Source organism: Arachis hypogaea, chromosome 4 (genome assembly GCF_003086295.3).
Source record: "Arachis hypogaea cultivar Tifrunner chromosome 4, arahy.Tifrunner.gnm2.J5K5, whole genome shotgun sequence".
NCBI classification, from domain to species: domain Eukaryota; kingdom Viridiplantae; phylum Streptophyta; class Magnoliopsida; order Fabales; family Fabaceae; genus Arachis; species Arachis hypogaea.
This window is the reverse complement of record NC_092039.1, coordinates 16,357,385-16,370,037: the sequence shown is the minus strand read 5'-3', so window position 1 is coordinate 16,370,037 and position 12,653 is coordinate 16,357,385. Positions and strand designations below refer to the sequence as shown.

The window sequence follows — 12,653 nt, the reverse complement described above, 5'->3', positions numbered from 1 at the left end:
ACCCTTCTTGTGTAAGGATGTTCATCTCCTTGCATCATGGGCAAGTTGAATGCCAACCTCACATTTTCCGGACTAAAATCTAAGTATTTCCCCCGAACCATTGTAAGCCAATTCTTTGGATCCGGGTTCACACTTTGATCATGGTTCTTGGTGATCCATGCATTGGCAGAGAACTCTTGAACCATTAAGATTCCGACTTGTTGAATGGGGTTGGTAAGAACTTCCCAACCTCTTCTTCGAATCTCATGTCGGATCTCCGGATATTCACTCTTTTTGAGTTTGAAAGGGACCTCGGGGATCACCTTCTTCAAGGCCACAACTTCATAGAAGTGGTCTTGATGCACCCTTGAGATGAATCTCTCCATCTCCCATGACTCGGAGGTGGAAGCTTTTGCCTTCCCTTTCCTCTTTCTAGAGGTTTCTCCGGCCTTGGATGCCATAAATGGTTATGGAAAAACAAAAAGCAATGCTTTTACCACACCAAACTTAAAAGGTTTGCTTGTCCTCGAGCAAAAGAAGAAAGAGACAGTAGAATAAGAAGAAATAGAGGAGAGGGAGATGGCTTTGTGGTTCGGCCAAAGGGGGAGAAGTAGTGTTTAGGGTGTGTGAAAATGAAAGAGTGAAGATGGGTTTATATAGGGGTGAGAGAGGGGTAGGGTTCGGCCATTATGGGTGGGTTTGGGAGGGAAAGTGGTTTGAATTTGAATGGTGAGGTAGGTGGGTGATGAGCGGATAATTTATACGCTTTTTGGCATTGTTTTAGTATGTTTTTAGTAGGATTTAGTTAGTTTTTAGTATATTTTTATTAGTTTTTAGTTAAAATTCACTTTTCTGGACTTTACTATGAGTTTGTGTGTTTTTCTGTGATTTCAGGTATTTTCTGGCTGAAATTGAGGGACCTGAGCAAAAATCTGATTCAGAGACTGAAAAGGACTGCAGATGCTGTTGGATTCTGACCTCTCTGCACTCGAAGTGGATTTTTTGGAGCTACAGAAGCCCAATTGGCGCGCTCTCAACAGCGTTGGAAATTAGACATCCTGGGCTTTCCAGAAATATATGATAGTCCATACTTTGTCCAAGATTTGATGGCCCAAACCGGCGTTCAAAGTCACCCTCAGAATTCCCAGCGTTAAACGCCAGAACTGGCACCAAAGTGGGAGTTAAACGCCCAAACTGGCACAAAAGCTGGCGTTTAACTCCAAGAGAAGTCTCTACACGAAAATGCTTCAATGCTCAGCCCAAGCACACGCCAAGTGGGCCCGGAAGTGGATTTTTATGTCATTTACTCATCTTTGTAATTCTTAAGCTACTAGTTCCCTATAAATAGGACCCTTTACTATTGTATTTTTCATCTTTGGACATCTAGTTCTTAGATCAGATCTTGGTTTTTCTGGTTCCCTCTCTGGACACCACTAACTGGGGACTTTAGCAAAGCTGAGTCACAATCTGAAAAGGTTCACCCAGTTATGTGTCTGTGGCATTTGTGTATCCGGTGGTAATACTGGAAGACAAAGTGCTTAGGGCCACAGCCAAGACTCATAAAGTAGCTGTGTTCAAGAATCAACATGCCTAACTAGGAAAGTCAATAACACTATCTGAAATTCTAAGTTCCTAGAGAAGCCAATCACTCTAAACTTCAAAGGAAAAAGTGAGATGCCAAAACTGTTCAGAAGCAAAAAGCTACAAGTCCCGCTCATCTAATTAAATTAATATTCATTGATATTTTGGACTTTATAGTATATTCTCTTCTTTTTATCCTATTTGATTTTCAGTTGCTTGGGGACAAGCAACAATTTAAGTTTGGTGTTGTGATGAGCGGATAATTTATACGCTTTTTGGCATTGTTTTCATATAGTTTTTAGTAAGTTTGAGCTACTTTTAGGGATGTTTTCATTAGTTTTTATGTTAAATTCACATTTCTGGACTTTACTATGAGTTTGTGTGTTTTTCTGTGATTTCAGGTAAATTCTGACTGAAATTGAGGGATTTGAGCAAAACTCTGAAGAAGGCTAACAAAAGGGCTGCTGATGCTGTTGGATTCTGACCTCCCTGCACTCGAAATGGATTTTCTGGAGCTACAGAACCCCAATTGGCGCGCTCTCAACGGCGTTGGAAAGTAGACATCCAGAGCTTTCCAGCAATATATAATAGTCCATGCTTTATTCGAAGAATGACGACGTAACTTGGCGTTGAACGCCAAGTACACGCTGCTGTCTGGAGTTAAACGCCAGAAAAATGTCATGATCCGGAGTTGAACGCCCAAAACATATCATAACTCAGAGTTCAACGCCAAGATATGCCTTAGCTCGTGAATTAATCAAGCTCAGCCCAAGCATACACCAAGTGGGCCCCGGAAGTGGATTTATGCATCAATTACTTACTCATGTAAACCCTAGTAGCTAGTCTAGTATATATAGGACATTTATCTATTGTATTAGACATCTTTGATCTCATCTTTGATCTCAGTTTTGTTTTACTCTTCATCTTAGGGGATCATTGATCACGTTAGAGAGGGCTGGCCATTCGGCCATGCCTGAACTCTTTGCTTATGTATTTTCAACGGTGGAGTTTCTGCACACCATAGATTAAGGGTGTGGAGCTCTGCTGTACCTCAAGTATTAATGAAATTCTATCTTCTTTTATTCAATTCTCTTTTATTCTTATTCCAAGATATTCATTCGTACCCAAGAACATGATGAATGTGATGAGTCAGATTACCCTCATTATCATTCTCAATTATGAACGCGAGTGATTGACAACCACTTACGTCCTACATGCAACAGAGCTTGAATGCGTATCTCTTAGATTCCCCAACAGAATCTTCGTGGTATAAGTTAGATAGTTGGCGGCATTCATCTGGATCCGGAAAGTCCAACCTTGTCTGTGGTGTTCCGAGTAGGATTCCGGGAGTCCGGAAAGTCCAACCTTGTCTGTGGTGTTCCGAGTAGGATTCCGATCATGAATGACCGTGACGTGCTTCAAACTTTAACCTGCTGGGCGTTAGTGACAGACGCAAAAGAGGGATTCTATTCCAGTAGGAGCGGGAACCAACCGGTGATTAGCTGTACTGTGACAGAGTGCGTTGCATAGTTTTCACTGCGAGGATGGGATGTAGCTATCAGCCATGGGTGATGCCTCCAGACTGGTTAGCTGTGCGAGTGACAGCCGCACAGGTTATTTCCCCGTGAGGAATGAAAGTAGCCACAGTTGATGGTGAACCCCTATACAAAGCTTGCCATGGAAAGGAGTAAGAAGGATTGAGTAGAAGGAGTAGGAGAGCAGGCGTCCTTGAGCCATGCAGCAGCTGTATATACTTAAAAGATACCTCTACCAATGAATCTGCATAAGTGTTCTATCCCTTTTATTATTTATTTCTTTTTATTATTCCTATCCTCAAACCCATAAATAATATTTAATTTGCCTGACTGAGATTTACAAGGTGACCATAGCTTGCTTCATACCAACAATCTCTGTGGATTCGACCCTTACTCACGTAAGGTTATTACTTGGACGACCCAGTACACTTGCTGGTTAGTTGAACGAGATTGTGAAGGAAATAAACAATGCCCTCAGAGTATACATCTTTTATAAATCCAATTACAAGAAAAAAGGGAATCACAATTTCGTCCACCAAGTTTTTGGCGCCGTTGCCGGGGATTGTTCGAGTATGGACAACTGACGGTTCATCTTGTTGCTCAGATTAGGTAATTTTCTTTTCAAAAATCTTTTTTTAAAAATTTTTCTTTTATTTTTCGTTTTTTCCAAAAAATGTTTTTCGAAAAAAAAAAATTATAAAAATACAAAAAAATTAGAAAATCATAAAAAATCAAAAATATTTTGTGTTTCTTGTTTGAATCTTGTGTTAATTTTTAAGTTTGGTGTCAAGTGCATGCTTTTAAAAATTTTCTTGCATTGTTTTCGAAAATCTCATGCATTCATAGTGTTCTTCATGATCTTCAAGTTGTTCTTGACAAGACTTCTTGTTTGATCTTGATGATTTCTTGTTTTGTGTCTTTTGTTGTTTTTCATGTGCATTTTTGCATTCATATTTTTCATGCATTAAAAATTTCTAAGTTTGGTGTCTTGCATGTTTTCTTTGCATCAAAAATTTTTCAAAATTATGTTTTTGATGTTCATCATGATCTTCATAGTGTTCTTGGTGTTCATCTTGACATTCATAGCATTCTTGCATACATCTTGTGTCTTGATCCAAAATTTTCATGTTTTGGGTCATTTTTGTGTTTTTCTTTAAAATTCAAAAATCAAAAAAATATCTTTTCCTTATTTCCCTCCAAAATTTCGAAATTTTGGGTTGACTTGGTCAAAAATTTTTAAAATTAGTTGTTTCTTACAAGTCAAGTCAAAATTTCAATTTTAAAAATCTTATCTTTCTAAAATCTTTTTCAAAAAAATCATATCTTTTTCAATTTTTTCTATTTTTCGAAAATTTCAAAAAAATCTTTTTCAAAATATTTTCAAAATCTTTTTCTTATCTTTTATATCTAATTTTCGAAAATTAACTAACAAGTAATGTGATTGGTTCAAAAATTTGAAGTTTGTTACTTTCTTGTCAAGAAAGGTTCAATCTTTAAGTTCTAGAATCTTATCTTGTAGTTTCTTGTTAGTTAAGTCAATTTTAAAATTAAATCTTTTTCAAAATATCTTTTTCAAATATATCTTTTTATCTTTTATCTTATCTTTTTCAAAAATTTTATCTTTTTCAAAATTTGATTTCAAAATATCTCATCTAACCTCCTATCTTCTTATCTTTTTCAAAATTTGATTTCAAAATCTTTTTCAATCAACTAACTAACTTTTTGTTTGTTTCTTATCTTTTTCAAAACCACCTAACTACTTTTCCCTCTCTAATTTTCGAAAATTCTCCCTCTCTTTTTCAAAAATTCTTTTTGTTTTAAATTTTAATTTTAATCTCACCTTATCTTTAATTTTCGAAATTACTAACTTCTTTTTCAAAATTATTTTCGAAATCTCCCTCTTCTTTTCTTCTTCTATTTAATTATTTAATTACTAACACTTCTCTTCACCTCTCTTCATTCATATCCTAACATCTCATCTCACATCTCTGCCATCCTCACAGTTGTGTTTCTTTTCCACTCTTCTTCTACCCCCTTCTTCTTCTACTAACATAAAGGAATCTCTATACTGTGACATAGAGGATTCCTTTTTCTTTTCTTGTTTTCTTCTCTTTCTTATGAGCAGGAACAAGGATAAAGGCACTCTTGTTGAAACTGATCCAGAACCTGAAAGGACTCTGAAGAGAAAATTAAGAGAAGCTAAATTACAACAATCCAGAAGCAACCTTTCAGAAATTTTCGAACAAGAGAAGGACATGGCAGCCGAAAATAATAATAATAATGCAAGGAGAATGCTTGGTGACTTCACAAAGCCAACATCCAAATTTGATGGAAGAAGCATCTCCATTCCTGCCATTGGAGCCAATAACTTTGAGCTTAAGCCTCAACTAGTTGCTTTGATGCAACAAAACTGCAAGTTTTATGGACTTCCATCTGAAGATCCTTATCAGTTCTTAACTGAATTCTTGCAAGTCTGTGATACTGTAAAGACGAATGGAGTTGATCCTGAAGTCTACAGACTCATGCTTTTCCCTTTTGCTGTAAGAGACAGAGCTAGAATATGGTTAGATTCACAACCTAAGGATAGCCTGGACTCCTGGGATAAGCTGGTCACTGCCTTCTTGGATAAATTCTTTCCTCCTCAAAAGCTGAGCAAGCTGAGAGTGGATGTTCAAACCTTCAAACAAAAAGATGGTGAATCCCTCTATGAAGCTTGGGAGAGATACAAGCAGCTGACCAAAAGATGTCCATCTGACATGTTTTCAGAATGGACCTGTTCCGAGGGTTACCTGAAACGCGTAGCTCGGTCGTCTGGCAAGACCCGAGGTGAGGGTTCTGTGACCCGAGCTTGATGAGCCGAGCGGCTGGTGGTTGTACCTGCAATGACACTCCGATGCTTAAGTTAGCATGGGTCCAAGCAGATTTTTAGTAGAATTAGAGTATGAGTTATACCTGGGTGCTCCAGTGTATTTATAGTAGTTGGTCGTGATCTTCCCTGGATAAGATATTCTTATCTTATCTTATCTTTTGGGAGTTTTATCTCTATCTTTGCGGAACCGCCTTTCCCAGGCCTTTTCGGCCTTTAGGTTTTGGGCTTCGTTCCTTTTGATGGGCTTTCTTAGCCTATTTGTCCGAGGTCCGACCTCAGGCTTGGGCCTTGGGACGAGGTCGGGCCTTCTATGATCTTGACCGGTTTTGGGGAGCTCGGTCAGGGTATGAACAGTGCCCCTGCCTGAGTTCGTCCTTTTTGAGAGGTTGAGCTCGGGCATAGTAGTTTTTTCAAAATTTGAAAATGGCCGTTTCAGCATTTATTGCTTGTTATCGTTTCTCCTCGATTTCCGTTCGGGCTCTGTGAAGGCATTATTTATTTGCCCCTTTCCTCATTTTCTTCGTTTATTCTGTTCCCTTTTCATTTTTCTGAGTTTTCGCCACCTCTTCTTCGAGCGCCGCTCCTTCTTTGTTTTCTTCTTCTCCGATTTTTTTCTGTGCGTCTTTCCGGGGTTTCCTCCGCGCCGCCGTTTTCGTTCTCCTTGCATCGGAGCTTGTCGCCTTTCTTCCTTTTTTCCAGGTTTGTTCTCGTCTTCATTTTCTTTGCACACATATGCTTCTGTTTCTTTTTCTTCTATGCCTGGGTTGCCCCGAAAAGAGGCGTCGCCATTGCTTTGGTTATTTTGTATGTGGGGGGGCTCTTTTCTCTTTGGTATTTTGTTTTCGAGTGGCTGCATTTTCTTCTGAAAGAACTTTTTGTTTTCTTGCTTTGCTGAATGGGCTTTTGCTGTTTTGCTTTTATGTGATTTTTGCCTTGCTGTTTGTATTCTTCTTTGTAGGCCAGATTTTTATGTCTCGAAAGGTTCTTCAAGCAATGTCGACCAAGATTCCGAGTGGTCTTGGTTGGGTAGATCCTGTTCCTTTAAGAGTCCCTTCTGTGGTAGATACTGAGTATTTAGCTAGGTTTCGTAGGCAATGTAGCATATGTGAGGATAGGGAGTCTGAGAGGGATTATGAGTTAGTAGCCCCGGATTCCGAGGAGAGAGTTTGCTTCCCGCCTTTAGACAGTTCCGAGAAGCTCTTCTTTTACGCCTATGATTGTTTTTTCTCTAAGCTGGGTGTCCGACTTCCTTTTACTGACCTGGAGTCCGAGGTGTTGTGGTCCTGTAACCTTGCCCCTACGCAGCTCCATCCAAATTCCTGGGCATTTTTAAAGCTGTTCCAACTTTTGTGCCAGTTTTTGGGTGTCCCTCCCTCTATTTCTCTTTTTTCCTATTTGTTTGTGTTAACGGTGGGGGGAAGGTGTCTTGGGTCTCTTTTAGGGCTAACCTGGGGAGGAAGTTCTGTACCCTGTATGATGAGTCTTTTCACGATTTTAAGAACTATTATTTCAAGGTCCGGGCTACTGGGGACGTCCGACCTTTCTTTCTAGATGAGAGTGGGGAGCCTTCTTTTCCTCTTTGTTGGCAGGAGAATGTAGTGTCTGTTAAGTATACGTTTGAGAGTCTAGATGAGGTGGAGCAGGCTTTTGTGGGTGTGGTAAGCAGTTTATGGGGTCGGGCACCTCACTTGGATACGAAGAAAATGTTGGGAGATCCAAGCCTTCTCCGTTCCGAGTTAGGTAGTTCCCGACCTCTTTGAGATTCCGACCTTTCCTTTGTGTTTTTATTTTTGGTGGAATTTCTGTTGTGGTAATCCCTTTTATTTCTTTGCAGAGATGTCTTCTCAGGCGGATTCCATGAAATTTCTTCGTCGGACGAAGAAGTCGGTGGCTGCTCGAAATCTCGAGGCCGGGGATGCTTCTGCCCGATCTTCTCCGCAGAAGACTACCGTGGGTGTTCAGACTCGGTCGAAGACTATTCCGACTCCTCAGTTCCGAGCTATAAGCCAGGATCCTCCGACCTCTGCTACTTCTTCTCCTCCTCCGTTCTCGGGTCCTCCTCCCAAGAAGCAGAAGACCTCTCAAGAGCTTGCCGGTTTCAATGATAAGGACTTCGATGCTCTTGGTTGGATTGAGCAGCACATCCTCCCTCAGACTTTCATTTCTACTGATGATGCGTCTATGGAGCATCATTTTCAATATATGGCGCGGAGCTGTGTCCGGATGGCTAGTCTTCATGCCGCTATTGCCCGGGAGTTCAAGAAATCCCCCATTGGTGCGACCAGCTCTCGACTTGATAAGGCTCGTTCCGAGCTTGATAAGATTAGTCAACTGAAGGCTGCCCGGATTGCTGAGCTGGAGGCCTCCTTGGAGAAAGAGAAAACTAAAGCTACCGCGGCTGTGGCGGCAGCGAAGACATCTGAGGAGATGGCGAAGGCGGCCACGGAGAATTATACCAAGCTATGTGCCGAGCTTGTGGAGACAAGGGAGGAGTTGCAATCTGCGCAGGACAAGTTTTTCGAGCTGGAAGGTCATGTGGCCAAGGGCATGGATGCCATGTTCGAGAATTTGAAGGCTCAGGTCCGAGTTCTTGCTCCCGACCTAGATCTGAGCTTGTTCAGTACGGATAACGTCGTTGTGGATGGCCAGATTGTTCCTGCTCCTGCTGAGGATGAGGTCCCGATGTCCGACCCCAAAGTTCCGGTTGGGAACCCGACTTCCCCTTTGGTCGGGAATAGATCTGGTGTGGAAGCTTCGAATCGGGATGATGTTGCTGTCGATGCGGTCCCGATATCTATGTTTCCTCCGGAGCCTGCTGTTGATGTGGAGTCTGGAAAGGACCTTGATCCCCTGTAATCTTTTTAGTGGTTTGCCCGGCCTGTGGGCTTTTTGTTGGATGACTTCTGTGAACGCTTTTTTGGACACCTTTCGCTTTATGTAGCTACTTGCAGTAACTTTATTATGCGGTGTTTTGTTCGCGTTTTGACCTTCGGTTTCCGCTTTTGTGCTTTTCAGTTGTTTTCGGTCAACAACTTTTTAGCTAGCGTTTTGACCTTTGGTTTCCGCTTTTGTGCTTTTTAGTTGTTTTTGGTTAACAACTTTTTAGCTAGCGTTTTGAGACTTCCTTTGGTTTCCGCTTTTGTGCTTTTTAGTTGTTTTTGGTTAACAACTTTTTAGCTAGCGTTTTGAGACTTCCTTTGGTTTCGTTCTTTTCGCTTGTACTTTTTAGTTGCCTTTGTAGAGCAACTTTTTAGTAAGCGTTTTTCGAAATCTTGGTTCTTGCCGTTTTAAGGCTTTCTTTCTTGGATCCGAGCTTTAAGCTCGGACCTCGGGCGCTCAAGTACCTCCTTTTTGTTGGGTCCGACTTTGTCGCTGGTCGGCCTTTTTAAGTTATTTTTGTAATCTCTTTTTTGTTTGGCTTTTCGAGCCATTTCAGAGGTACTTTATAACTTGTGGGTCCGACCTTTGTCGTTTAGTCGTCCTTCTAAGTTATTTTTGTAATCTCTTTTTATTTGGCCTTTTTGAGCCTTTTCAGAGTTACTTTTATAACTTCTCACATTAATTTGAACCTCGTCGCTTTATCTTTGCCGACCTTGTATGGTCTCTTGGCAAATGATTTTTTGCGTTTTGCCGAGCATAAATTAATGCGCCTTGGTGGGGTACTTTCTTTAGGATTTGCTTTATCATGAGGAAGAAGAAAAGAAAATAGAGAAATTTGATTAGTATTATTAAAAAAAAGAAAGAATATTTACAGAGTGTTTACCCTTTGACTAGGTCGGGTGTCCTACTTAACCGGGTGTCTCATTAAAAAACCCTTGTAGGGAAAAAGAGTACACCTCGGGTTAAGTTTTTCTAGCTGTAGTATCGTCTTAGATTACAGGCGTGCCAGGCCCTGGGCAGCTCATTGCCTTCTAGGTCGGATATTTTGTAGTAGCCTGTCCCTAAGACTTCTGTTACCTTGTAGGGCCCTTTCCAATTTGCGGCTAGCTTTCCTTCTCCCGACTTTTGTGTTCCGGTGTCATTTCGGATTAGAATCAGGTCGTGAATGGAGAAACTTCGCTTTATTACCTTTTGATTGTATCTGAGGGCCGTTCGCCGTTTTAAGGCTTCTTCTCGGATTCGGGCTCTTTCTCGGACCTCGGGGAGGAGGTCGAGTTCTTCCCTTTGTGCCTGAGGGTTGCCTCCTTCGTTGTAGAAGATGACTCTGGGCGACCCTTCATCTATTTCGATAGGAATCATTGCCTCCATCCCGTAAGCTAGTCGGAATGGGGATTCTCCCGTTGTAGAGTGCGGGGTTGTCCGATATGCCCATAGTACCTGGGGGAGTTCTTCGGCCCATGCCCCTTTGGCCTCTTGGAGTCTTCTTTTTAACCCGGCCAGGATGACTTTATTTGCGGCCTCTGCTTGTCCATTGGCTTGTGGGTGCTCGACCGATGTGAATTGCTGTTTGATTTTTAGTTCGGCCACCAAGTTCCGGAAACTTGTGTCCGTGAACTGTGTTCCATTGTCTGTTGTGATGGAGTAGGGGACTCCGAACCTCGTGACAATGTTTTTGTATAGGAATTTACGGCTTTTCTGAGCCGTAATAGTGGCTAAGGGTTCAACTTCGATCCACTTTGTGAAGTAGTCGACCCCTACTATGAGGTATTTGACTTGCCCCGGTCCTTGGGGAAACGGGCCGAGTAGGTCGAGTCCCCATTTTGCGAAGGGCCATGGCGCAGTGATGCTGATAAGGTCTTCGGGCGGTGCCTTGTGAAAATTGGCGTGTTTTTGGCAGGGGGGACACATTTTCACATACTCCGTTGCGTCTCTTTGCAAGGTCGGCCAGTAGAACCCGGCTCTGACTACTTTTTTGGATAGTGCCCGAGCTCCGAGGTGGTTCCCACACATGCCTTCGTGGACTTCTTCGAGGACGCTTTTTGTTTCCGAGGTCGGAACGCACCTAAGGAGGGGGTTTGAGAATCCTCTTCTGTATAATACGCCGTGAATTAATGTATAATTCTGGGCGTCCTTTGTAAGCCTTTTAGCTTCTTTTCTTTCGGCGGGGAGAGTTCCCGACTTCAGGTAGTTGAGTATGGGGGTCATCCATCCTTGTTGTTGGTCGGATATATTTAGTATTTCTTCCTCTCTTAATACGGAGGGAGATTGTAAGGTTTCTTGGAGGAGACTTCTGTTGTTGCCTCCGGGTTTGGTGCTAGCAAGCTTTGAGAGGGCGTCTGCCCGGGCATTTCGTTCCCGAGGTATGTGCTGGATCTGTACTTCTGAAAAGTGGCGTAATTGTGCCTGTGTTTGGTCCAGGTATTTTTTCATAGTTGGGTCTTTGGCCTGGTAGCTTCCATTTACTTGTGATGTGATGACCTGGGAGTCGCTGAAGATCGTGATTCTCTGGGCTCCGACCTCTTCGGCTAGCTTTAGACCTGCTAGTAGGGCCTCGTACTCGGCTTGGTTGTTCGAAGCCTGGAACTCGAATTTTAGGGATAGTTCTATCCGTGTTCCTTGGTCGCTTTCAAGTATAACCCCGGCTCCGCTTCCTGTTTTATTTGAGGACCCGTCGACATACAGGTTCCATGAGAGTGGAGTTCCAGGGGTCTCAGTGTATTCTGCGATGAAGTCGGCTAGATACTGGGATTTTATGGCAGTCCGAGCTTCATAGTGGAGGTCGAACTCGGACAATTCCACCGCCCATTGTAGGATTCGTCCTGCCATGTCTGTTTTTTGTAGGATGTGTCTCATGGGTTGGTTTGTCCGGACCTTGATGGTGTGGGCTTGAAAGTAGGGACGGAGCCTTCGGGCTGTGAATACTAGGGCGTAGGCGAATTTTTCTATTTTCTGATAGTTTAACTCGGCCCCTTGTAGTACCTTGCTTATAAAGTATATGGGGTGTTGTCCTTGGTCATTTTCTCGTATTAATGCTGAAGCAACTGCCCGATGTCCGACCGAGAGGTATAGTACGAGCTCTTCCCCTTTTAAAGGTCGGGTTAGGATTGGTGGCTGCCCGAGGAATTCCTTGAATTCTTGGAAGGCTTTTTCGCACTCCGGGGTCCACGCGAAGGGTTTCCCTTTCTTTAGGAGTGAGTAGAGAGGTAGTGATTTTATCGCTGATCCTGCCAAGAATCTTGATAGGGCGGCTAGCCTTCCATTCAGTTGTTGTACTTCTTTGACACACGTCGGGCTCTTCATATTGAGTATTGCTTGGCATTTATCCGGGTTTGCTTCGATGCCTCTTTGAGTCAGCATGAAGCCTAAGAACTTTCCGGCTTGTGCGGCGAAGGTGCACTTTGTCGGGTTGAGTCTCATGTTGTGCTTCCTGAGGGTGTCGAAGACACTGGTGAGGTCGGGCACCAAGTTTCTGTCTTCTTGTGTCTTTACCAGCATGTCGTCGACATACACCTCTAGCTGTAGTCCGATGTGCTCTGAGAACACTTTATTCATTAGCCTCTGGTAGGTTGCCCCTGCGTTCTTCAGCCCGAAGGGCATTACTACGTAGCAGTAGTTTGCCCTTGGGGTTATGAACGAGGTCTTTTTTTGGTCGGGCCCGTACATCGGGATTTGATTGTATCCCGAGTATGCATCCATGAAGGAGAGATATCTGTAGCCTGAGGCTGCGTCTACTAAGGCGTCGATATTTGGTAGTGGATATGGATCTTTGGGGCAGGCTTTGTTGAGATCTGTGTAGTCGACGCACATCC

General features: G+C 42.7%; 1 non-coding gene across 1 annotated transcript; it reads right to left on the bottom strand.

The window, feature by feature from the left end:
* Positions 1-5,749: 5,749 nt before the first annotated feature.
* LOC112798488 (small nucleolar RNA R71) lies at positions 5,750-5,853 on the bottom strand. Its single transcript, XR_003200098.1, has one exon. It is a non-coding gene; the product is annotated as a small nucleolar RNA R71 (small nucleolar RNA).
* Between the last annotated feature and the right edge of the window lie 6,800 nt (positions 5,854-12,653).